General features: G+C 42.5%; 1 protein-coding gene across 8 annotated transcripts in view; it reads left to right on the forward strand.

Annotated features, from left to right (window-relative positions):
* The window catches only part of LOC106586174 (plakophilin-4), a 131,263-nt gene that overhangs the window by 617 nt on the left and 105,283 nt on the right, over positions 1–25,363 (forward strand). The window lies entirely within an intron of this gene.

Below are 25,363 nucleotides of genomic sequence, written 5' to 3' on the forward strand. Positions count from 1 at the left end.
TTAGTGTGTGGGAATCTGAGGAATGCGAGGATTAGGGGCGGAGATTCATGCGCTACCCTTCTTCATTTTCTCACGTTTATTTCGGTTTCAACTCACGACTGTATTCAATGCCTTTACCTGGTCTAACAGTCACTATATTTGCCATTGGCATTGATGCTTTTTTTTTCTTTTTCCGTTCTCAAATTACGTAGCCAGATTAAAAATGTTGTATAGTTCTGCACCAATTTCGAACCAAAACGACCTTTTTTTTTGGTCACGGTCGAGAGTGACTCCCGTCGCTTAATTTAAGTTATAGGCCTAATAATTGTAGACCTATCTAACATTGATACAATTTATTTGGGATTGACAACGCTGGTGTTTTTCTTTTGTCGTCCGGTTAACATTTTCGTGTTTTAATCTCAGCTAGTATAAAGAAGAAAAATCAGCTATACTACTTCACGTGTCCCATAGCCGTTCTGGATTCATGCAAATCAAGGCAAAACACGTTTGCGCAGATTGACACAAGGCAACTCGACAGAAAAGTGAAGTCGTGTCAGTTTGAAGGCCGTGTGAACGGTTATTTAGCATCAGTAGCCTATTAAAGTGTAAGGAACAAGGCCAGGTTTTAGTGTGCCATTCTTTTCCCAAGCGCGCACTATTGCCTAGATGTCTCGGTGGAATCACCGTGTCCTAATCAGGATAGATGGCAGGAAAACGGTTCCCTACAATTGCGATGCCAAGCTAGCCTACTCGATCTCGTTTGAAGTCTCCACGTTTTCTTTTCATTCGTTTATTTAAAACGAACCAATAGCAGTGTTCACAAATATCTGAACTAAATGCTCCATAGGAATGAGAGAAGGCAGCCACAGCATTTAGAGGGAAAATGCTTTCATTATCAATATCACTGATGTTGATAATTCAAATAACTCAAACCATATAGGAGTAGTCTGCTGTGCCATCATCACACTTTGTCATTCGCAAGACCAGTATCCTTAGACCGCTGCCTTGCATTGGAAGACCTTTACAAGGACATATGCACTATGCAGAAATAGATTGGCATATGTGACTGTGACCAGTACCACTGCCTCTGGACACTTGTATATGATTATAACATATTCTTACATCTCACAACATGTACATGAAGGCATCGAAAAGGAATTTCCTTGTTTGTCAGGGCAGCTGAAACACTGCATAGGTTTTGTGTTTGGGCGATTTTTGTTATGGAGATTTGATGGACAGCTGTATGAAATAGTTATTTGTTCAGTTCTACCATTTATCAAATCACTTTTGGTCCAGTTGGTGACCTCTGCACTCTTTGGTGTGCAGCACTGTGTTCAAAATAACCCTTTGGTTATTCTAAGGAATTGTTTCTCACTGTGGTTCTCTTCCAATCCTTCTCCATGTTTCCTCCTCTGTTGAAAAGTATTATGTTTGCCTGGTCATCTATTGGTGTCAATGATAATAGAATTGAACATGGCATTGATGTAGCATACTATAATATCATCAGCAACATAAATATCAGGAAGATCTCTAGTCTCCAAACCTGGGTCTAATTGCTTTTAGAGGCTAACTCTGGACATACCTAGCCCTCAACTGTACAGTAGCTCACTAGGTGGTGGAGGTGATATTTGTACAACTATACTCTGAGTCAGTGTGCCCCCCCCCCCCCCCCCCCCCGGGTCAGATGCACTATGCAATGCTCCTCGTGATTCACATTACCCAAGCCACAGTCCCAACAGCTGACATCTATTGAAGGAATTCCACTTAATCTAAAAACATGAAGATTTCTCGTGAGGTATTGCAGCAAAGGCTCCAGATAAAAACATTTTGTGCAAGTGTTCTGGTATGGAGATTGTGGTTTTGCCCTTGCAGTGCATAAATGGTGAGGAGTTTTTTTTGTGTGTGGTTTTGCTCCTTCGTGGCACAATGGGAGACAATCGCAAATGTCTTATTGGAGTCCATAGGAGTGCAAATCTTGTGGGTTCAACAACGACCACAACAACGTTTGTTTGAATAGTCTGACCCCATGAGAGTTTCTGACCCTCATCCTCCTCCTTATCTTGGTATAGATGCAATCAGGAATACAGTGCATTACTTATGTTGTTGGCAGAGCTTTTGGCTGTAGATGAAGGCTCCTTTGCTTGCGTGGTGTTGGGAACAAATGCTGCTGTTCTACAAAAAAAAAATGTATGCATTCACTACTGTAAGTCGCTCTGGATAAGAGCGTCTGCTAAATGACTAAAATGTAAAATGTAAAATGTAGTCTGAGTCTGCACAAACACCACCAAGTTCTGTCTTAAACGGCACCCTATTTCCTTAGTACACAACATTTGACCAGAGCCTTATGGGTCCTGGTCAAAAGTGGTGCACTATATAGGGAATAGGCGCCATCTGGAACTCAGCCTGAGAACGGCCATTTTTTTTTTCTCTCTGTTTTGGTGTGATTCTATTGAACCCACGTTCATGTCAGAATCTGTTTAACAGGAGCTGACATCAGTCAGATGAATAGTTCAGCTGTTCTTAGACGCCCCTTCTTGATAAGTCATTCTCTAATGCTGCTCAAACAGACAGTAGCACGGCAAAGCTCAGCTCACTCTGCTACATATCTAGGGCCCTATAAAATCAGTTTAAAAAAAATCCTGAATTCTTTTTTCTCAGTTTTTGTTTTTCCAGGTTTTCACTCTCAATTAACATTGTTGTGGACTTAGAACAACCAATTGTTTGTTTTGTTTTCTAAGTCCACAACAATGTTAAACCAAGAGACAATTTGAGGTCTGGGAAAAAATTGAAAAATTCTAGATTTTTGGGCGCAGTTAACCTTTTAATGCAAGTGTGCACCAGGAAGAGACCATTATTTGGGTAAGTGCTGTAGCACTCATGTGATTGCAGAGTTTGAAAAACAAATATCCACTGGATTAATGCAAATAACATAGTCCAAAGTCATGCAGTATATGTAGGTATTAGGGTGCCTTTTGGGATACTGTGGCTCAGTGGCTGGTCGCATCACTGAATCATAATATCCATTAAAAGAGTGGGTATCCATCAAGAGCTGCTATTACCCTTCTTCTTTAGGATCCCTCTTTTTTATTTTATAAAAAAAAAAAAAATTGAGGATCAAGTCTTATTTCTTTCCATCCCACATTTGCATGGTGTGGTCTAAAGATTGTTAGCCTACTCCTTGAGGACGACCACAAGTTGTAGACTAGAGAAATTCCACGTTGAGCCTGTAATATCGATCCCTGTTCTATCACATGGGAGACAAGACTTTTCCCGGAATAGAAGAACTGTGAGTGGAACATATTTTAATCGGTGACCTTGTCAACAGAGCGAGAAGAGACAAACCAACACCCACACATGAAACTTTGAACCGCTGCCCTCACTAAACTGGATACTATTTTAATAAATACCAGGCATATTGCTGAATCTAGCCTAGTGTCCTATTAGATTTGAATGCTAACCTTCATGAGTTGTACTGTATATAAAATCAAGGTAATTCAAGGATTATGTTCCACGTGCAGTGTGCATTCAGTTCTTCTACTATGGGCTGTTCGGTTGTGGTACAGTGAGATGATTTGGTGAGGACTGTGCGGCGGCTGCCTGCTGATCTTACTGGATATATAGATGAACTCCAGATTTCATGCTTTGGTTGGATCCTGGGCGGCTGAAGATAATGAACACAAAGCATGTCAGCGCTTTGAGAGATTAGGCACACAGTAGATTTTTTTTTGTCCAGTGAAATAGCCCTCCGTAGTCCTGGCACACTGAGTATGAAAGACCAGCGGCTCTCCAGCCTTGTGCTATGTGGAGTGGATAGCAGTGAATGGGAAAGAGCCATTTTAATTTCAGTGTGAATTGCTCCAGATGTGGCTCACTCGCTAGAAGAGAGTATTTTCTTCTAGCTCCTAATCCTACCTGCAGTTTTACCTCGACGGGGAAGAGCAGGATGGCATATTGTTGAATATTTCAAAGACAAAGTGCTTGTTACTGTATCACTCCGGGGAGCCCGCTCTCTGGTTAAGAGAGGCAGAAGCCTGAAGGGGACAGGCCGTCTCTCCGCTGAGCACATTTGCCTAACAAACAAGGCCTCCAGAGAATTCCGCAGCAGTCAGTGAGCATTGGATGACTTAACCTGGCATGACTCCGTGTGATGAATGGACAATTGTTAATTGTAATGTCAAATCGCCGTAAGTAATACACATTCAGCTGTGTCCAAAATGACCAGTGATTTTGTTGTTTTGTCGGTATAGATGTTTTCCTTCATTGAGAACCCTATAGTTAGATGTATCACCTAGCCTCACTATTCAGTGGTGCGCTGACCCTCTTATAGGGTTCAGGGGAAATACTACACTTGTCGTCCCAGAGTGGTGTGCAGGCACCCTTGGGTGCCGGATTTGGTTTGAGGTAGCCTTGCATTGTCATACGCCAAAATCACATCGTTATCACGCCTCTCCCTTGGAGGTCTGGAGTTTGTTGTATTGCAAAAACGGTTTGAATGGGCAGCTGATCTTGATTTGGATGTTACATTTCAAGAAACCTCCCCCTGCGCCCGTAGAAGGGGTGCTGTGTGTTATGTGCGTCACTGTTGTCCGTCCGGGTAGGACACATCAAGTGTGGCCGACATTTTGCGTTTTTAATATATATATATTTTTAAAATATTTATATTTTTTGTATTTATTGAAACTGAAAGTGGAAGTTACGCTGGTAAAGTCAAACGTCACAACACGTTCTAAACTGCTCTGGTGACAAACACACTTTTTGCCTCCATTCGTCAACATGGCTGCTGGCTGCGCTTTGCTACCACCGGAAATATCTTGATTATTTTGTTATTGTAAGGACCCCAAAAATGGAGGCAGTGGGAGAACCTATTCAAGTAAGTAAATACATTTTGAAAATGTTCGATGTATTACAGTACTAGTAGTAGGCCACTGTAGGCTAACTGAGCTGCTTGCTAGTTAACTTTACCCACAGTTTAGCTAAATTAATTAAATTTCATCAGCTAGCTAATGTTATATTAGCTAGCTAATGTTATAATCATTGTAAATTTAAAAAGTTTCCAAATTCATTTGCAGGTAACAACCATGGAAGAGGGTGAAATTACAGCTCCAGCTGTCAGTGAAGAGAGAGTGTAGGCTACTGAACACAGTATGCTTTGTGGGAGGACATTATGAAAAGATTCTCTAGTTCCAGTCAGTAGAGGGGAACAACTGAGGACAGAGATAATAGCAACATAATATCCAGTGCTGTCTAATTTAATTATAATGAAGCCTGTTTCTTTTTTATGTATTCTGTCCTCAGATATGGAAAGCTGTGAAAGCCTGTGTTTGTAGATGAAGATGGAGGTCCCAAGAGACTAATTGCGTATTTCCATACAGGTTTTAGCCCAGTATTTTACCCAAAAGGCTCAGACTTTTCTGTTTCCATCTACACAGGCCGTCACCTGTTTCTCACTGGGCCATGGTTCCGGCAGACCTGCTCTCACTTGGGATCAAAGCCAGGTCACTGGTACTTTTCAGCTAGCATTTACATAGCAATGGCTAACTGTGAACTTTAACACCTTCTCACAAAGCAACTGTGTATAAAATGGAGAACACCATCGTATTCGTGAGAGTCCATAGTGTGGTTATTAGTTTTGTAGGCCAAACCGTTCGGAGACTACAGGCGTTTTTTGAAAATATTTTTTTTTGTGATGTCTCATGGCATGACAAACACCGCTGCAACCCGGCCACCTTCCACTGCAGATGCGGAAGGCCGACATAGGCGGATGCGGTGGATTGAGATGTAGCCCATGCAAAAAAATGGATCTCTCTAACTTATGCTAACGGTTTTGATGGGGAATTTTTTTTATATATATTTTTTTTTATATTTCAATTGACACAGAGTGAAGGGTGCTGTTTTCTGTGTTCTCAAGTGGACATTTCATTTTTGTCTAGTTGTAAGATATTCAATCTGTTTTATTTGATTGTCACTCTTTCTCAGTATACAGTGAGGGGGGAAAAAGTATTTGATCCCCTGCTGATTTTGTACATTTGCCCACTGACAAAGAAATGATCAGTCTATAATTTTAATGGTAGGTTTATTTGAACAGTGAGAGACAGAATAACAACAACAACAACCAAAAAATCCAGAAAAACGCATGTCAAAAATGTTATAAATTGATTTGCATTTTAATGAGGGAAATAAGTATTTGACCCCCTCTCAATCAGAAAGATTTCTGGCTCCCAGGTGTCTTTTATGCAGGTAACGAGCTGAGATTAGGAGCACACTCTTAAAGGGAGTGCTCCTAATCTCAGTTTGTTACCTGTATAAAAGACACCTGTCCACAGAAGTAATCAATCAATCAGATTCCAAACTCTCCACCATGGCCAAGACCAAAGAGCTCTCCAAAGATGTCAGGGACAAGATTGTAGACCTACACAAGGCTGGAATGGGCTACAAGACTATCGCCAAGCAGCTTGGTGAGAAGGTGACAACATTTGGTGCGATTATTCGCAAATGGAAGATACACAAAAGAACTGTCAATATCACTCGGCCTGGGGCTCCATGCAAGATCTCACCTCGTGGTCTCACCACTTTCACCTTGCAATGATCATGAGAACGGTGAGGAATCAGCCCAGAACTACACGGGAGGATCTTGTCAATGATCTCAAGGCAGCTGGGACCATTGTCACCAAGAAAACAATTGGTAACACACTACGCCGTGAAGGACTGAAATCCTGCAGCGCCCGCAAGGTCCCCCTGCTCAAGAAAGCACATATACATGCCCGTCTGAAGTTTGCCAATGAACATCTGAATGATTCAGAGGACAACTGGGTGAAAGTGTTGTGGTCAGATGAGACCAAAATGGAGCTCTTTGGCATCAACTCAACTAGCCGTGTTTGGAGGAGGAATGCTGCCTATGACCCCCAAGAACACCATCTCCACCGTCAAACATGGAGATGGAAACATTATGCTTTGGGGGTGTTTTTCTGCTAAGGGGACAGGACAACTTCACCGCATCAAAGGGACGATGGACGGGGCCATGTGCTGTCAAATCTTGGGTGAGAACATCCTTCCCTCAGCCAAGGCATTGAAAATGGGTCGTGGCTGGGTATTCCAGCATAACAATGACCCAAAACACACGGCCAAGGCAACAAAGGAGTGGCTCAAGAAGAAGCACATTAAGGTCCTGGAGTGGCCTAGCCAGTCTCCAGACCTTAATCCCATAGAAAATCTGTGGAGGGAGCTGAAGGTTCGAGTTGCCAAACGTCAGCCTTGAAACCTTAATGACTTGGAGAAGATCTGCAAAGAGGAGTGGGACAAAATCCCTCCTGAGATGTGTGCAAACCTGGTGGCCAACTACAAGAAACGTCTGACCTCTGTGATTGCCAACAAGGGTTTTTCCACCAAGTACTAAGTCATGTTTTGCAGAGGGGTCAAATACTTATTTCCCTCATTAAAATGTAAATCAATTTATAACATTTTTGACATGTTTTTCTGGATTTTTGTTGTTATTCTGTCTCTCACTGTTCAAATAAACCTACCATTAAAATTATAGACAGATAATTTCTTTGTCAGTGGGTAAATGTACAAAATCAGCAGGGGATCAAATACTTTTTAACTTCACTGTATCAGCTATCTTAATCCATTTGGTAGCTTATCATATGGCATGCATTGCCAATGCAACCATAGGCCTACAGTGATGGGACTGGCTTTATGGGCATCTGTCTTCTGAAGCAGAGAATAGCTAAAGTCGCACATTGTTTACATGTTGAGCTATATGTTCTCAAGTTAAAATGATACCAGTAGACAATGTATGAGGCAAACCATATAACACATTTTGTACTTTCCTTTTATGTGCTGACATGGAGTACCAGTCAGAAGTTTGGACACACCTACTCATTCAAGGGTTTTTCATTATTTGAACAATTATTATTTTTTCATTATAGAATAATAGTGAAGACACAAACTATGCAATAACACGTATGGAATCATGTAGTAACCAAAGAAGTGTTAAACAAATCAAAATATATTTTACATTCTTCAACGTAGCCTCTCTTTGCCTTGACAGCTTTGCACAAGCTTGACATTCTCTCAACCAGCTTCATGAAGTAGTCACCTGGAATGCATTTCAAGTTACAGATGTGCCTTAAGTTAATTTGTGGAATTTCTTTCCTTAATGTGTTTGAGCCAATCAGTTGTGACAGGGTAGTGGTGGTATACAGAAGATAGCCCTGTTTGGTAAAAGACCAAATCGATAATATTGCAAGAACAGCTCAAATAAGTAAAGAGAAACGACAGTCCATCATTACTTTAAGACATGAAGGTCAGTCAATGCAGAAAATGTCAATAACTTTGAACATTTCTTCAAGTGCAGTTGCAAAACTATCAAGCGCTATGATGAAACTAGCTCCCATGAGGACCGCCACAGAAAAGGAAGACCCAGAGTTACCTCTGCTGCAGAGGATAAGTTCATTAGAGTTGCCAGCCTCAGATTGCAACCCAAATAAATGCTTCAGAGTTCAAGTGACAGACACATCTCAACATCAACTGTTCAGAGGAGACTGGGTGAATCAGGCCTTCATGGTTGAATTGCTGCAAAGAAACCACTATTAAAGGACACCAATAAGAAAGAGACTCACTTTGGCCAAGAAACAAGAGCAATAGACATTAGACCAGTGGAATTCTGTTCTTTTTTGGTCTGAGTCCAAATGTGAGATTTTTGGTTTCAACCGCCATGTCTTTGTGAGACGCATAGTAGGTGAACGGATGATCTCCGCATGTGTGGTTCCCACCGTGAAGCATGGAGGAGGTGGTGTGATGGTGTGGGGATGCTTTGCTGGTAACGCTGTTGGTGATTTATTTTGAATTCAAGGCACACTTAACCAGCATGGCTACCACAGCATTATGCAGTGATATGCTATCCCATCTGGTTTGTGTTTAGTGGGACTTGAGTTTGATGGAGATAGTTGCTCTATGTACTGTCTATCACTGACCCTGGATGAGCTAGATGCATATTATTGACCTTTTAGATCAATAATATGTGACCCGATTCAGGAAACTAGGCGTATGTCGCAAGGCAATGGAGATGATTGTGGACTACAGGAAAAAGAGGACCGAGCATGCCCCCATTCTCATTGACGGGGCTGTAGTGGAGCAGGTTGAGAGCTTCAAGTTCCTTGGTGTCCACATCACTAACAAACTAACATGGTCAGTCACTAACAAGACAGTCGTGAAGAGGGCACAACAAATCCTATTCCTCCTCAGGAGACTGAAAAGATTTGGCATGGGTCCTCAGATCCTCAAAAGGTTCTACAGCTGCACCATCGAGAGCATCCTGGTTGCATCGGTGCCTGGTATGGCAACTGCTCGGCCTCCGATCGCAAGTCACTACAGAGGGTAGTGCGTACGGCCCAGTACATCACTGCGGCCAAGCTTCCTGCCATCCAGGACCTCTATACCAGGCGGTGTCAGAGGAAGGCCCTAAAATTGTCAGACTCCAGCCACCCTAGTCATAGACCGTTGTCTCTGCTACCAGCACGGCAAGCGGTGCTGGAGTGTCAAGTCTAGGTCCAAGAGGCTTCTAAATAGCTTATACCCGTAAGCCATAAGACTCCTGAACATCTAGTCAAATGGCTTCCCAAACTATTTGCATTGCCCCACTCTCCCCCTCTTTTACACATCTGCTATTCTCTGTTATCTATGCATAGTCACTTTAATAACTCTACCTACATGTAGATATTACCTCAACTAACTGGTGCCCCCGCACATTGACTCTGTACCGGTACTCCTGTGTATATTGTCTCGCTATTGTTATTTTACTGCTGCTCTTTAATTACTTGTTACTTTTATTTCTTATTCTTATCTGTATTTTTTAAATTTTTTATACTGCGTTGTTGGTTAGGGGCTCATAAGTAAGCATTTCACACCTGTTGTATTCGGCGCATGTGGTAAATAACATTTTATTTTGATTTGAAGTCACGACTTCACAGGAGAGCCGTTTTGAACATAAAAAATAAGTTCAAAGAAATGTCTCCTCGAACATGTTTACTTTCATGTGCCTTAATATCAAACTTGTATGCTGTCTGTAAATACGAATAAAATTGTTAAATTACGAGCCTAGTTGGTTAAGCCATGGAAAAAGTCAGCAGCCTTCCCGCTAGCCATGATTGGCTGAGATAATCAGTGGGCTGGACATGCCGAGAGATGGACTACTTTCTGGAGGACGATCGTGCCGTGCTGAATCTCTCTGACTCTGAAAATGAATCAGTCTGCCGTGAAGCTTTCATCCATGTATACGGGTAAGAATCTAAGATCAAGCCGGTTTGTCATAGCTAGCGAAAGTTAACCAATCGGTTTGTATTGCTAGTTAAAGCTTGCTGTTAGCTAGTCAGCTGGAGTTAGATGGCTGGCTTGCTAATGTTACTCTGTGGATTGGAATTTTATTTAATTGTGAAAATTTTGCTACATAAGACCGAATCCAGGTGGTGAGTCGCATGCTGTTTTTATAAAAATGTTGTTGGCTTTATAATCGTGAGAGAAATGTAACTATCTTGTAGCTAGTTATACCTAGGTTAGCTGACTTCTCAAAACAAACATCCATTGTGGCTAGCTACTTCTTGTCTTTCATGCTAGCCTGCACAGCCAAATATCACTCCAGAAAAATCAACATTTTAAAATATTGATATGGCCAGCATTGCTTGAGCTTCAGCTCATCTCTAAATAACAGAGAAATGTAGTGTAAACCAGCCTGCTGCAAACGTTCTAAAATGTTCTTTCACCAGTGCTTGTTTTGTTGAAATGTTTAGTCCTCACGCACTCTTACTCCTGTGGCACTAATCTGGTTAGCAAGGCATTTGATTGGTGGACTTGTTGCGAGGGCATCACTGATTTACACCAGTTTCCCACCCCTCTTTAACTGATTTCTGCCATGGAACTTCTCAAGGGAAGCCTGAATCTCGACGAGGCTAGGTTTGAGGTGATGGCATCTCCCCTATGTCAAGGAACCAATTTATTCTCCTCAAGCCATGTGGGCTGATGTCAGAGGCTTTTGCAGGCTGCGGAGGCTCCAAGTCTAAAACTGCAACAGTGTATAAGCCAACCTTCTACACAAGCCAACCTGCAGGATCCCTACCCCTCACCTGCTTCCTTCATGACCATTCCAAAAGCAGATAAGAAGATTCACTTGTTAAATGTCAAGCAATTTCAAAGTGCTGTATGTTTTGATAATTAACTTCAGTGAAAGGGGTTGAGCCATTGAAAAGGTTCAAGTACATGACATTTATATTGGCATTTCATCAGATGCTATTATGTACCTTTTTTTTTTTTTTTACAGCGGTTGGTTTTAAGATCTAGTGTTCATGTTGAGCTAGAATACTCCCATCAGAAGCTTTTAACTTGATAAAGACATGTGGCTCACGGTCTTGATATAGTGACAAGATCAAAGCTGATGAATTTTGAGCCTTGAGCTTCGACAAATCAGACATTTCCACTGCACATTCTTCTCTTCAGGTTTTCCCTTTCCAGGACAAAGTTCTGACATGATCCTGGAAGTGGAGAACAGTCCCGGAATAACCTGTAATTTACTCCCTCTGTGTAGTGTCAGACAAGGTTAACAACTTAGCATAGTGGCCAATGGCCATAGTTAACAGCTATATACTGTATAATGTCAGGCAGTCGACACATTAAAAGGGCAGATTTTCCACCAGTTTTACTATTGAATATATATCACTGGCGAGAAGGGCCTCATATCAGCCCATTTCACTCCAACTGCTTTGCCAAAACCTCTCTATTTGGATCATGTAGTTAAAGGGCCAGTGCAGTGTAAATGTGTTTTTTTTTTTTCTCTGGTATTTTATATCCTATTGTACAACAGCTGATAAACAGATTTTTTTTTTCTTTCTTAGTGTTATTTCCTGATAGTTGCTGGTTGAAATTACAATCTACACAGGATCTTCTAATCAGCAGGTTTTGCATGTGTGGAATTTCAGCTTGCCTGGTGACATCACCTGGTGGTAGATAAGTTAAAGGTCCAATGCAGCCATTTATATCTCAATATCAAATCATTTCTGGGTAACAATTAAGTACCTTACTGTGCTTGTTTTAAAATGGTAAAAACAAATTGCTTCTTAGTAAATGTTAATTTCTCAAGCAAGAATTTTGCTAGGGCTGTCTGAGTGAGGAGGGGAAAACTAGCTGTTATTAGCAGAGCGGTTTGGAGCTTTCTTTCTGTCATCAGGCGGTCCAAAACTCCATCCCATCAAACAGGCTGAAATTTCACTAAACACTACAAGGGCATATCATAATTTAAACAAGCTATGTTTGTTTCTTTTTAACAATATTTAATGGAAAGCTATTACTAAGGTACTAAATTGTTACCCAGAGATGATTTAATATTGATATGAAGACAGCTGCATTGGGCCTTTTTTAAACTCCCAGCTGCTCATACCTTCCTCACAGTTGTTGATATGACGAGCTAGTTTGACCTTAAGAAATGTCTTGAAATATTTGGTATTCATGAAATGCACTACATTGATAATACTTGAACAGTGATTTTTAGGAAAGAGGAGCATCACGAGCTGCAGCATGATGAACTAGATGACACTGCACTTAGGGCTATTGCTCCCTCCAGACATGCATCAACGCCTTTGATAAAAGCACACATTCTACCTCGGAGCAGTAAAGTCATGCTTGGCCTACATGAATCATAACTGAGATTACAACTAAGGGGGAATTTATTTTACTAACCTGTTGGCTGTGATTTATGTTTCAATTAAAAGCTCTTGTCATAGATCCCTCAACCCAGCTCTCTCCCACTCCCTCACAGTGCTCTATATCCCCATTCCTGTGGCTTTGCTTTATAAGCCATCTTGTGTTTCAAAGAGTTCATGTTTAAAAGTGCCATTAGTTAGGTCAAAAGGTTCATAGACACATTTTAACAAAGTAGAGCGTGGTATTTAGCTCACTGGCCCCACCAAAGCATTGTTTTTAAAAGGGCAGCTGAAGGTGATTGGACTTTTTTTTTTGCCATTTCCCTCATGCTCATTTCCCTTTCTCTACATGGCTCAATGCATGTTAGCGCCCCAGGAACATACTGCGTTTTGTTTTTGCTAAGCCCCCAAGGAAGACTCTAAATGGAATACATTGAGTTGGAACACATCAGCTTAGCTAACCTCATACACACCTTGTGCAGGTAAATGCATGCAAATACTGTGACAATCAATCTCTACATTGTATTGTATGCCCCATCCCTAGGTTGGAAAGTAAATGTGTACTTGACCTTTTCTATTGTAAAGGCCTTTTTCCTTTTCTTTTTTATCCTTAAACAGTTTTACCTGTCCTTGAAGACTTGACTCACCAAAATAGTTGAGCTGTTCCAGTTAAGGATTCTGCTAGAGTGAATGAGGATTTGAAAGAGAAGTTTACTTGTATAACAGACACTGATACATTGGCTTTTATTGTGCAGGATTCTCTGAGATGTTGGTGCTCAGCTTTGTAGCTTGCGGTTTAAGGTCAACGATACACCGCGGGGCAGTTACTTCACAGATTCAATGTGACAGGACGTTTGTTTGCGCCAAAGAAGGGAAGGCAAATGTGACAAATGAAACGAGACCTTAGAATAAAATGATAAACTGATTTAGTTTGATTTCACAGGCTAAAGGTGAACGGTGCTTCACTTTATTTTTCATACTATGACTTAATCTATTGCTCAGCACTCTGAAGTATTGCAGAAGCTTTCCAAGGAGCTGGAATATAACAATTTCTGAAAGTTAAACATTGTAAAATAGGGTAATAGTGCTTTTACAGCCAGGCCTCTTTTCGTGGCTGTGTTGAAGTCCAGGACAGTAGAAGACGGGTGTTTTGTCTAGGCAGACAACAGAGTGCAACGTCCCGATTTGAAACAGCCTGTAGACTGAACACTGTGTGTGGAGGCCATGAGGCCATCTCACCTCCCACACTGCAGGTCAAGGACATCTACAGACAGGAGCGATAAGGTGGGGGGGCCTGTTTTTTGAAGTGTTAATGAGCTGTAAAGCTATCGGCCCTACGCTAGCTGCACGCTAACTGGCCCTTAATGATTGACTCGCCTCAGACGGAACATTTCTTTTCTTCTCACGAGCAATGTGCTTCATCCCCAATGCCAAGGCTGTTGTTAACATGCTTTTCATGCAGTTATCAGCAACAACCCCCTCATTTGAATGGACGGCAGCATGGTTCTCAGTGACCCCCTGCTCGCCACTCTCTAAAGCATACAAATCAGCCGGGCGAGACAATCTGGACCCTCTCTTTCTAAAATTACCTGCCAAAATTGTTGCAACCCCTATTACTAGCCTGTTCAACCTCTCTTTCGTTATCGTTTGAGATTCCCAAAGATTGGAAAGCTGCTGCGGTCATCCCCCTCTTCAAAGGGGGTGACACTCTAGACCCAAACTGCTACAGACCTATATCTATCCTACCCTGTCTTTCTAAGGTCTTCGAAAGCCAAGTTAACAAACAGATTACCAACCATTTTCGAATCCCACCGTACCTTCTCCGCTATGCAATCTGGTTTCAGAGCTGGTCATGGGTGCACCTCAGCCACGCTCAAGGTCCTAAATGACATCATATCCGCCATCGATGAGAGACATTACTGTGCTGCCGTATTCATCGACCTGGCCAAGGCTTTCGACTCTGTCAATCACCACATTCTTATCGGCAGACTCGACAGCCTTGGTTTCTCAAATGATTGCCTCGCCTGGTTTACCAACTACTTCTCTGATAGAGTTCAGTGTGTCAAATCGGAGGGCCTGTTGTCCGGACCTCTGGCAGTCTCTATGGGTGTGCCACAGGGTTCAATTCTCGGGCCGACTCTCTTCTCTGTATACATCAATGATGTTGCTCTTGCTGCAGGTGACTCTCTGATCCACCTCTACGCAGATGACACCATTCTGTATACTTCTGGCCCCTCTTTGGACACTGTGTTAACTAACCTCCAGACGAACTTCAATGCCATACAACTCTCCTTCCGTGGCCTCCAACTGCTCTTAAACGCAAGTAAAACTAAATGCATGCTATTCAATCGATCACTGCTCGCCCGTCCAGCATCACTACTCTGGACGGCTCTGACTTAGAATACGTGGGCAACTACAAATACCTGGGTGTCTGGTTAGAATGTAAACTCTCCTTCCAGACTCACATTAAGCATCTCCAATCCAAAATTAAATCTAGAATCGGCTTCCTATATAGCATCCTTCACTCATGCTGCCAAACACACCCTCGTAAAACTGACCATCCTACCGATCCTCGACTTCGGTGATGTCATCTATAAAATAGCCTCCAACACTCTACTCAATAAACTGGATGCAGTCTATCACAGTGCCATCCGTTTTGTCACCAAAGCCCCATACACTACCCACCACTGCGACCTGTACGCTCTCGTTGGTTGGCCCTCGCTTCATACTCGTCGCCAAACCCACTGGCTACAGGTTATCTACAAGTCTCTAGGTAAAGCCCCGCCTTATCTCAGCTCACTGGTCACCATAGCAGCACCCACTCGTAGCACGCGCTCCAGCAGGTATATCTCACTGGTCACCCCCAAAGCCAATTCCTCCTTTGGTCGTCTTTCCTTCCAGTTCTCTGTTGCCAATGACTGGAACGAACTGCAAAAATCTCTGAAGCTGGAGACTCATATCTCCCTCACTAGCTTTAAGCACCAGCTGTCAGAGCAGCTCACCGATCACTGCACCTGTACATAGCCCATCTGTAAACAGCCCATCTATCTACCTACCTCATCCCCATACTGTATTTATTTATTTATGTATCTTGCTCCTTTGCACCCCAGTATCTCTACTTGCACATTCATCTTCTGCACATCTACCATTCCAGTGTTTAATTGCTATATTGTAATTACTTCGCCACCATGACCTATTTATTGCCTTAACTTACCTCATTTGCACTCACTGTATATAGACTTTTTGTTTTATTTTGTTCTACTGTATTATTGACTGTATGTTTTGTTTATTCCATGTGTAACTCTGTTGTTGTATGTGTCGAATTGCTATGCTTTATCTTGGCCAGGTCGCAGTTGCAAATGAGAACTTGTTCTCAACTAGCCTACCTGGTTAAATAAAGGTGAAATAAAAAATAAATAAACAAAGCGCTGAATATTTTAATAGGCAGCGTCACAGGAGATGTCGACAGATCTAGATTTACTCCTTCTGCGTTAACCCTATCTTTTCGAGGATATACTGCTGGTAGTTTCTACTAACGAATAGGTTGATGCCCTGTTCCTTACCCAATAATCTCCTCCCATTGGTTATTGGGATGGGGTTTATATGCCTTTCCTCCATAGTGTCAACTTCTCTCCCATTTCTTATGGTGGTTTGACCCTTTCCATATCAATGACTAAGTGCTGTGTGTGCGCATTAATGATGGTAACACTTTTTACATTTAAGTAGTTTTCAAATCAACTTTTATTAGTCACTGTTTTACACTTTTAGATTAAGTTGCTTTGCACAAGTGGTAGGCAACTAGATTCAGCCGCGGGCCGGTTTTGTCCAAGCGAATGGCCGGGAAAATAATTATAATCATTTGTACACTGCAAATTGACCACAACTAAGCCCAAAAAATTTATGTTATTTTCCAAATACAAATCATTTCATACCTTGATAACATTGAGACACGATCACATATGTCAATTTTCTTAATTTGCGGGAATACTTGACAACAGATTTCCTAAATTTAACATACTTTTTAGCTTACTTCCTGGTGATTTTTGGGCTACAACAAAAACAAAACGCCAGTTGCCGACCACCGCTTTACACCAGCTCCTTTAATCATTATACATGTGTAATACTGTAGTTACTACAGTTACAACGTTGTTTAATGTTAGTTGAGGAATTGCTTTTGTAGCGGCATAGTAATGGAGTTGAGCTGTTTTTCGCTGTTACACATTTGGAATAAGGAATCCCAGTTCCTCTGGATTGTATGTCACAGATGGGACTGCCTTTTTAATATTTCTAACATGGTGTTCAGCTGGTTACCTCTCACTCCCACTGCAGGTCATAGCTCCTCTTTTAGTTGATGCCAATGGGATTTATACATGTGCTATCACCAATGATAGATTTCTGTGTCAACGGGAAACCTAAGCGATCCCGTGCCTCTGTTTCCAAGCGGAAGCCTGAATCTGAGTCTCACATGGCACCATATTCCCTATATTGTACACTACTTATAGGACTATGGTTGAAAAAACAAATATGCGTTTCTCTCAAATTTTGTAACGTCGCGCTGCATGAGGCAAGTAAATGGTCGTCACACCTGATACTGACTGGTTTTCTGATCCACGCCCCTACCCTTTATTTTTTTTGTGTCAGTGCATCTGTGACCAACAGATGCATATCTGTATTCCCAGGCATGTGAAATCCTTAGATTAGGGCCTAAAGAATTTATTTCAGTTGACCGAATTTCCTTTTCTGAACTGTAACTCAGTGAAATTGTTGAATGTGGCGGGGGGGGGGGGTTTCGAAATATTTTTGTTCATAGACAATGGGGTGCCATTTGGGACACAAACCTGTGACTGTGATGCATGACAAATTGTATGTGGATGTTGACTTGGAGGGAACATGACGGGCAAGACGGCTAGCTCATAGAACAGGAACTGGAGGACGGGAGTTGTGAGGGATGGCTGGCGGGCGGCACGGCTTTGCGTTTAATACCACATGTCATTTTCTCATGGTGTTGTAGAGGAAAGCTGACACAGCCCTACTGGGCACTCTGCCCACGGCGGGATGGCTGCTGGATGTTGGCCCTGTCAATACCAGTGATGGAGCATCGCCGATAAACAAGGTTGACGTGATGTTGATACTTCACTGTGATCATATTAATCCCCCAATATACACTCGCGCATTCCACAATTGCATGTGTTCTTGCGTGAGTACACACACAGTAAAGTGACATGAATATCCCACAGAGGGAAGTGTGTGTGACTAATTGTTGCTGCTGTCATCCCCCTTAACTTCCCGTCCGCTTTAATGAGCCTACAAGGATGCCCTATTGATGAATAGGCCGACCAGATAAGCTAATGCTGTTCTTCCCAGTGGTGTGATTTGATCATTTGTCAGAGGACAGTGAAGGCAGTTCATCAGCTGCTGTAATCGGTCTAAAACGGGGGAAGCAGCCGATGTGCACAGCTCGGTAATTCACTCCAGGCAGGATGCATTGTGGGAGCCAGATCACTGCCAACAGTAGGCCAATTGTTATGTTAATGCACTTTTAACATCCTATTTGATTCCAGTCATTTCAATCATCTTGGAATTTCTCACTGGTCCTTTCCATAAAATCCTGCACACTTACAATGTTCACATTAAAATTTGATAACCACCTGAAATGGGAGAAATAAATCAACACCTATGTGTGTGAGGCAGAATGGAATGGAACATTGATTAAACTGAATTTATTTCCGCCTTTCCGGCTGAAAGAATGAATAACTTTCACCGCAGCCCCGATCACCATTTTAATTTCCCTTCTTTATGAACCACTGCGGCGGCTTGAGTGTTATTTCTGTTTTGGTTTTGTTTTGCTGCCGGATTTGCTTTAGCAAATGAGCCTGTCGTGTTCACTCTCATGGAGAAAATTGGAGCATTCATCTCGTATTCAGCTCTTCCAGGGAGAATCCTAAGTTGACTTCTGTGTTTTTGTCCGTGTGTGACCAACATTTCACTTCAGAGATTTAATCAACCCAGAGCCAATGTAAAAGCCTTGATTCTTGAGGGTGTGCAGCAGACTCCAATCCCCTTTTTTTAAGTCGTCAATTCTTTGGGCGTCATTTACATTCAGAGCGTAATTTATGCGCCCAGCCCCGCGCTATCACGACATGACGTGTGTTGAACAGCTGATTTTTAATCATTTGGATCAGTCTCTCAGTGAGGCTTGTGGCTGCGTCCCCAATGGCACCCGATGCACACAAAAAAACAGAATAGGGTGCCATTTGGGACGCCAGCAGGGTGAATGAACAGAACAGGAGGAAGTTCCTCTAAGAATGACCGCTCAGAGTCTTCTGGTTGCACGATGTAGACCCCTTCAATTATTACACATGAAGTAATCTCCCTCTTGTTCACTTGCAATGGTGAGTCGCTTTGGTTTAATGCATTTCATTGGAAGAGGTCTATCTGGGTTATAAGTTGTGTGAACTGCCCTGGTTTGACTGCGTTTCTTGCCTTATTCCTGGTTTATCTTGAGCCATGCCCGTCCCTGTACACACACGCTCAGATTATCTTAGAGTGATTTTAGATGTTCCAACATTTTGTAGGATGTGATTCAAGGACATCCGAGGCGGGCAGAACATCTAACATTCCTCCCACATTTCAAATCCCTCTCCAGTCATCCTATTGAGTAGGAGAACACTTGACTCGAGGTCTCGGTCTATCCACACAGCTAACCTCTGCCTTTTTTTTAAAATAATTCACCCTCCTTTTAATCCCATATCACCACGTGAATAGGAAGGTTTTCTATCTACTTCTGGGTTATACTGTGTATACAGTAATACTGGATGGATCAGGGTGTGTGTGTGTTTAAAAATAAAAACACACACACTATCTCCAGCATGGACTGGGATACATTCCTCCAGCTTTTGGGGTGTGTCAGAGTAAAGCACTTTCAGCTTCTGAGCCCTTTCAGAAAGTAAAATGTTTAGGGATCTAATAGCCTTTTGTGTTCTGCTGTCAGAGAAGGCATCATGTATACAGTACCGGTCACACGTTTGGACACGCCTTCTCATTCAAGGGTTTTTCTTTCATTTAATATTTTCTACATTGTAGAATAATAGTGAAGAGATCAAAACTAAGAAATAACACATATGGAATCATGTAGTAACCAAAAAAGTGCTTTATATTTGAGATTCTTCAAAGTAGCCACCCTTTGTCTTGATGACAGCTTTGCACACTCTTGGCATTCTCTCAACCAGCTTCACCTAGAATGCTTTAACAGTCTTGAAGGAGTAATGCTGAGCACTTGTTGGCTGCTTTTCCTTCACTCTGCGGTCCAACTCATCCCAAACATCTCAATTGGGTTAAGGTCGGGTGATTGTGGAGGCCAGATCATCTGATGCAGCACTCCATCACTCTCCTTGGTCAAATGGCCCTTACACAGCCTGGAGGTGTGTTTTGGATCATTGTCCTGTTGACAAACAAATGATAATCCCACTAAGCACAAACCAGATGAGATGGCGTATCACTGGAGAATGCTGTGGTAGCCATGCTGGTTAAATGTGCCTAGAATTCTAAATAAATCCCAGACAATATCACCAGTAAAGCACCATCACACCACCACCTCCATGCTTCACAGTGGGAACCACACATGCAGAGATGATCCGTTCACCTACTATGCGTCTCACAAAGACGCAGCGGTTGGAAGGAAAAATCTCCAATTTGGACTCATCAGACCAAAGGACAGATTTCCACTGGTCGAATATCCATTGCTCGTGTTTCTTGGCCGAAGCAAGTCTCTTCTTGTTGGTGTCCTTTAGTAGTCGTTTCTTTGTAGCAATTCGACCATGAAGGCCTGATTTCACACAGCTGGTTGATAGAATGCCAAGAGTGTGCAAAGCTGTCATAAAGGCAAAGGGTGGCTACTTTGAAGAATATCAAATATATTTCAATTTTGTTGAACATTTGTCCCCCATTTAATTTTTTTTTTTTTTTTTACATGATTCCAAATGTGTTATTTCATAGTTTTGATGTCTTCACTATTGTTCTACAATGTAGAAAATGGTAAAAATAAAGAAAAACCCTGGAATGAGTAGGTGTCAACTTTTGACGGGGTGTGTGTGTGTGTGTGTGTGTGTGTGTGTGAGTATACACACACAGTTGAAGTCGGAGGTTTACATACACCTTAGCCAAATACATTTAAACTCAGTTGTTCACAATTCCTGAGTTTTAATCCTAGTAAAAAATCCCTGTTTTAGGTCAGTTAGGATCATCCTTTATTTTAAGAATGTGAAAGGTCAGAATAATAGTGGAGAATTATTTATTTCAGCTTTTATTTATTTTATCACATTCCCAGTGGGTCAGAAGTTTACATACACTCAATTAGTATTTGGTAGGATTGCCTTAACGCTTAAACAATGTAAACTTGGGTCAAATGTTTCGGGTAGCCTTCCACAAGCTTCCCACAATAAGATGGGGGGGGGGGGGGGGGGGGCTCCTTGCTCGCACACGCTTTTTCAGTTCTGCCCACAAATTTTCTATGGGATTGAGGTCAGGGCTTTGTGATGGCCACTCCAATACCTTGACTTTGTTGTCCTTAAGCCATTTTGCCACAACTTTGGAAGTATGCTTGGGGTCATTGTCCATTTGGAAGACCCATTGGCGACCAAGCTTTAACTTCCTGACTGATGTCTTGAGATGCTGCTTCAATATATCCACATCATTTTCCGTCCTCATGATGCCATCTATTTTGTGAAGTGCACCAGTCCCTCCTGCAGCAAAGCACTCTCACAACATGATGCTGCCACCCCCGTGCTTCACGGTTGGGATGGTGTTCTTCGGCTTGCAAGCCTCCCCCTTTTTCCTCCAAACATAACGATGGTCGTTATGGCCAAACAGCTCTTTTTTTGTTTCATCAGACCAGAGGACATTTCTCCAAAAATTACGATCTTTGTCCCCAGTTGCAAACCGTAGTCTGGCTTTTTTAATGGTGGTTTTGGAGCAGTGGCTTCTTCCTTGCTGAGCGGCCTTTCAGGTTTTGGAGCAGTGGCTTCTTCCTTGCTGAGCGGCCTTTCAGGTTATGTTGATATGGGACTCGTTTTACTGTGGATATGGATACTTTTGTACCTGTTTACTCCAGCATCTTCACAGGGTCCTTTGCTGTTGTTCTGGGATTGATTTGCACTTTTCGCACCAAAGTATGTTCATCTCTAGGAGACAGAACGCGTCTCCTTCCTCAGTGGTATGACGGCTGCGTGGTCCCATGGTGTTTATACTTGGGTACTATTGTTTGTACAGATGAATGTGGTACCTTCAGGCATTTGGAAATTTCTCCCAAGGATGAACCAGACTTGTGGAGGTCTACAATATTTTTTCCCTGAGGTCTTGGCTGATTTCTTTTGATTTTCCATTCATGTCAAGCAGAGGCACTGAGTTTGAAGGTAGGCCTTGAAATACATCCACAGGTACACCTCCAATTGACTCAAATGATGTAAATTAGCCTATCAGAAGCTTCTAAAGCCATGATATCATTTTCTAGAATTTTCCAGTCAGTCAACCTAGTGTATGTAAACTTCTAACCCACTGGAATTGTGATACAGTGAAATAATCTGTCTGTAAACAATTGTTGGAAAAATTACTTGTGTCATGCACAAAGAAGATGTCCTAACCGACTTGCCAAAACTATAGTTTGTTAACAAGAAATGTGTGGAGTGGTTGAAAAATGAGTTTTAATGACTCCAACATAAGTGTATGTAAACTTCCGACATCAACTGTATATGTATATACACTGCTCAAAAAAATAAAGGGAACGCTTAAACAACACAATGTAACTCCAAGTCAATCACACTTATGTGAAATCAAACTGTCCACACAAGTGGCTCAGGTAGTGCAGCTCATCCAGGATGGCACATCAATGCGAGCTGTGGCAAGAAGGTTTGCTGTGTCTGTCAGCGTAGTGTCCAGAGCATGGAGGCGCTACCAGGAGACAGGCCAGTACATCAGGAGACGTGGAGGAGGCCGTAGGAGGGCAACAACCCAGCAGCAGGACCGCTACCTCCGCCTTTGTGCAAGGAGGAGCAGGAGGAGCACTGCCAGAGCCCTGCAAAATGACCTCCAGCAGGCCACAAATGTGCATGTGTCTGCTCAAACGGTCAGAAACAGACTCCATGAGGGTGGTATGAGGGCCCGACGTCCACAGGTGGGGGTTGTGCTTACAGCTCAACACCGTGCAGGACGTTTGGCATTTGCCAGAGAACACCAAGATTGGCAAATTCGCCACTGGCGCCCTGTGCTCTTCACAGATGAAAGCAGGTTCACACTGAGCATGTGACAGACGTGACAGAGTCTGGAGACGCCGTGGAGAACGTTCTGCTGCCTGCAACATCCTCCAGCATGACCGGTTTGGCGGTGGGTCAGTCATGGTGTGGGGTGGCATTTCTTTGGGGGGTCGCACAGCCCTCCATGTGCTCGCCAGAGGTAGCCTGACTGCCATTAGGTACCGAGATGAGATCCTCAGACCCCTTGTGAGACCATATGCTGGTGAGGTTGGCCCTGGGTTCCTCCTAATGCAAGACAATGCTAGACCTCATGTGGCTGGAGTGTGTCAGCAGTTCCTGCAAGAGGAAGGCATTGATGCTATGGACTGGCCCGCCCGTTCCCCAGACCCGAATCCAATTGAGCACATCTGGGACATCATGTCTCGCTCCATCCACCAACGCCACGTTGCACCACAGACTGTCCAGGAGTTGGCGGATGCTTTAGTCCAGGTCTGGGAGGAGATCCCTCAGGAGACCATCCGCCACCTCATCAGGAGCATGCCCAGGCGTTGTAGGGAGGTCATACAGGCACGTGGAGGCCACACACACTACTGAGCCTCATTTTGACTTGTTTTAAGGACATTACATCAAAGTTGGATCAGCCTGTAGTGTGGTTTTCCACTTTCATTTTGAGTGTGACTCCAAATCCAGACCTCCATGGGTTGATTAATTGGATTTCCATTGATTATTTTTGTGTGATTTTGTTGTCAGCACATTCAACTATGTAAAGAAAAAAGTAGTTAATAAGATTATTTCATTCATTCAGATCTAGGATGTGTTATTTTAGTGTTCCCTTTATTTTTTTTAGCAGTATATTTCAAGAGAAGGGGCAAAAAGAGGTGTGTGTGTGTGTGTGTGTGTGTGAGTGCATTGCCTATTTTTGCCCTCTTGTATCTTTGAAGTGAGGTAAATCTCAGTAGAATTCATGTCATTGTACTGGGAGATTTTCAAAGAAAATTGTGTGACATGAAATTGTCTCTGCAGGGGGTGGGTGTGTGTGGGTGCTCTAGGGCCTAGGCCATGTTGTAAAGTATTTGAGGCTCCCTTTAACTTGTTTGTGTATAACACATGCTTTAAAACCAAATTACATCAGCTACTGTAGTTATGCTTAGTTTTTGACTGCTGACTATAGTCTATCTGCTTTGTCTCTGTAATAGTTTGGGCTGGGGCTTTCAGAATATGTCACAGACAACTACTTGGTCAAAAATATATGTTGCAGTCTTGATAAATGTTTTATTTGGCCCGACGTAGAATTCTAATTCATGTCTGTTATTTTTTTGGGGGGTTGTTTATCAGCGGTGAAATATGGTATCGACAATGCTTAGTGAAGTCAGAAAAGGCAGCCAGAGACAATATATCACTTTTATTTAGCGAAGTCAATATGCTATTTGAAAGAGGCAATTAAGCATTGTAGGTGTTTGGGGACATTGCCATGGGTACTTTGTGCTGTGTAATGGAGGTCTGGTTCCCTACAAGCTCTTTATTGCACATGGCCAAGGCATCAATCAGTAGTGTTCTAGTGGAGTTAATTATGCCCTTTGTTTTCTGCCCTCATGCCGGCTTAAGAAGTCCAGAGGAACCAATGATTGGGGGGCCAAGAGTTTTAATGTAATGTTATACTTGGACCAGTATAACCCATTTATTAGGCCTTCTGCATATTGTACTATCAGCTTTAGTTTTTGCCATGTGGCTGAAGTAGACTTGTACGAGGGTTGCTGGTCCAATTATCAAATACAGCATATACACGATTATTAATGAAATATATCTAAAATGTGGTAAAAGTAAAAATCCCTTACCTAATTTCGTAGTCAAAGTAAGGGGAGCACCACATTGTGGTAGGCTTTCGTTCCAAATTCTGTGAGTAGCTAGCTCGAGTCCGCTCACAACTCTCTATTTGAGCAGTTTGATTTCCCAGGCTTTATGTTTGAATACCGAGCAATCAGCATCTGAACTGCTGCTCTGCTGAGACTGCCTGCCTCTGAAGTTCAGGCTAATGTATAATTATATCTGAGCTCTGGTTTTCCCTTCCACGTTTTTTTGTTTTTTGTTCAACACTTGTGACTTGGTTAATTTGGGTGTCAATCAGTCTTATGAAGCCTTCTTCTCCACAGTTCTTCTCTTCCCTCGTGTTGACTGATGCTATAATGGGTATTATTACCCTAATCCACGTTGCATTCAGTCTCGTGACCAGAAGGGTTGTCTACTGTTTGTAGATGGGGAAATGGGAGATGAAGGAATGTGTCTGTCTGACAATCTGTTCCATTTTCTTTTCTCTGCTCCCTGGGGAAGATGCCATGCGTGGCAGGGGCCACAGGTCAGTTGTCATGAGAAACTGAAAAGTGATGAAGTAATTTGTCTCTACAGTGGATTTCTTTTGAAGGTGCAGTCAAACGTGATTTTCCTGTGTTTTAT

Source organism: Salmo salar, chromosome 25, assembly GCF_965601325.2.
Source record: "Salmo salar chromosome 25, fSalSal1, whole genome shotgun sequence".
NCBI classification, from domain to species: Eukaryota; Metazoa; Chordata; class Actinopteri; order Salmoniformes; family Salmonidae; genus Salmo; species Salmo salar.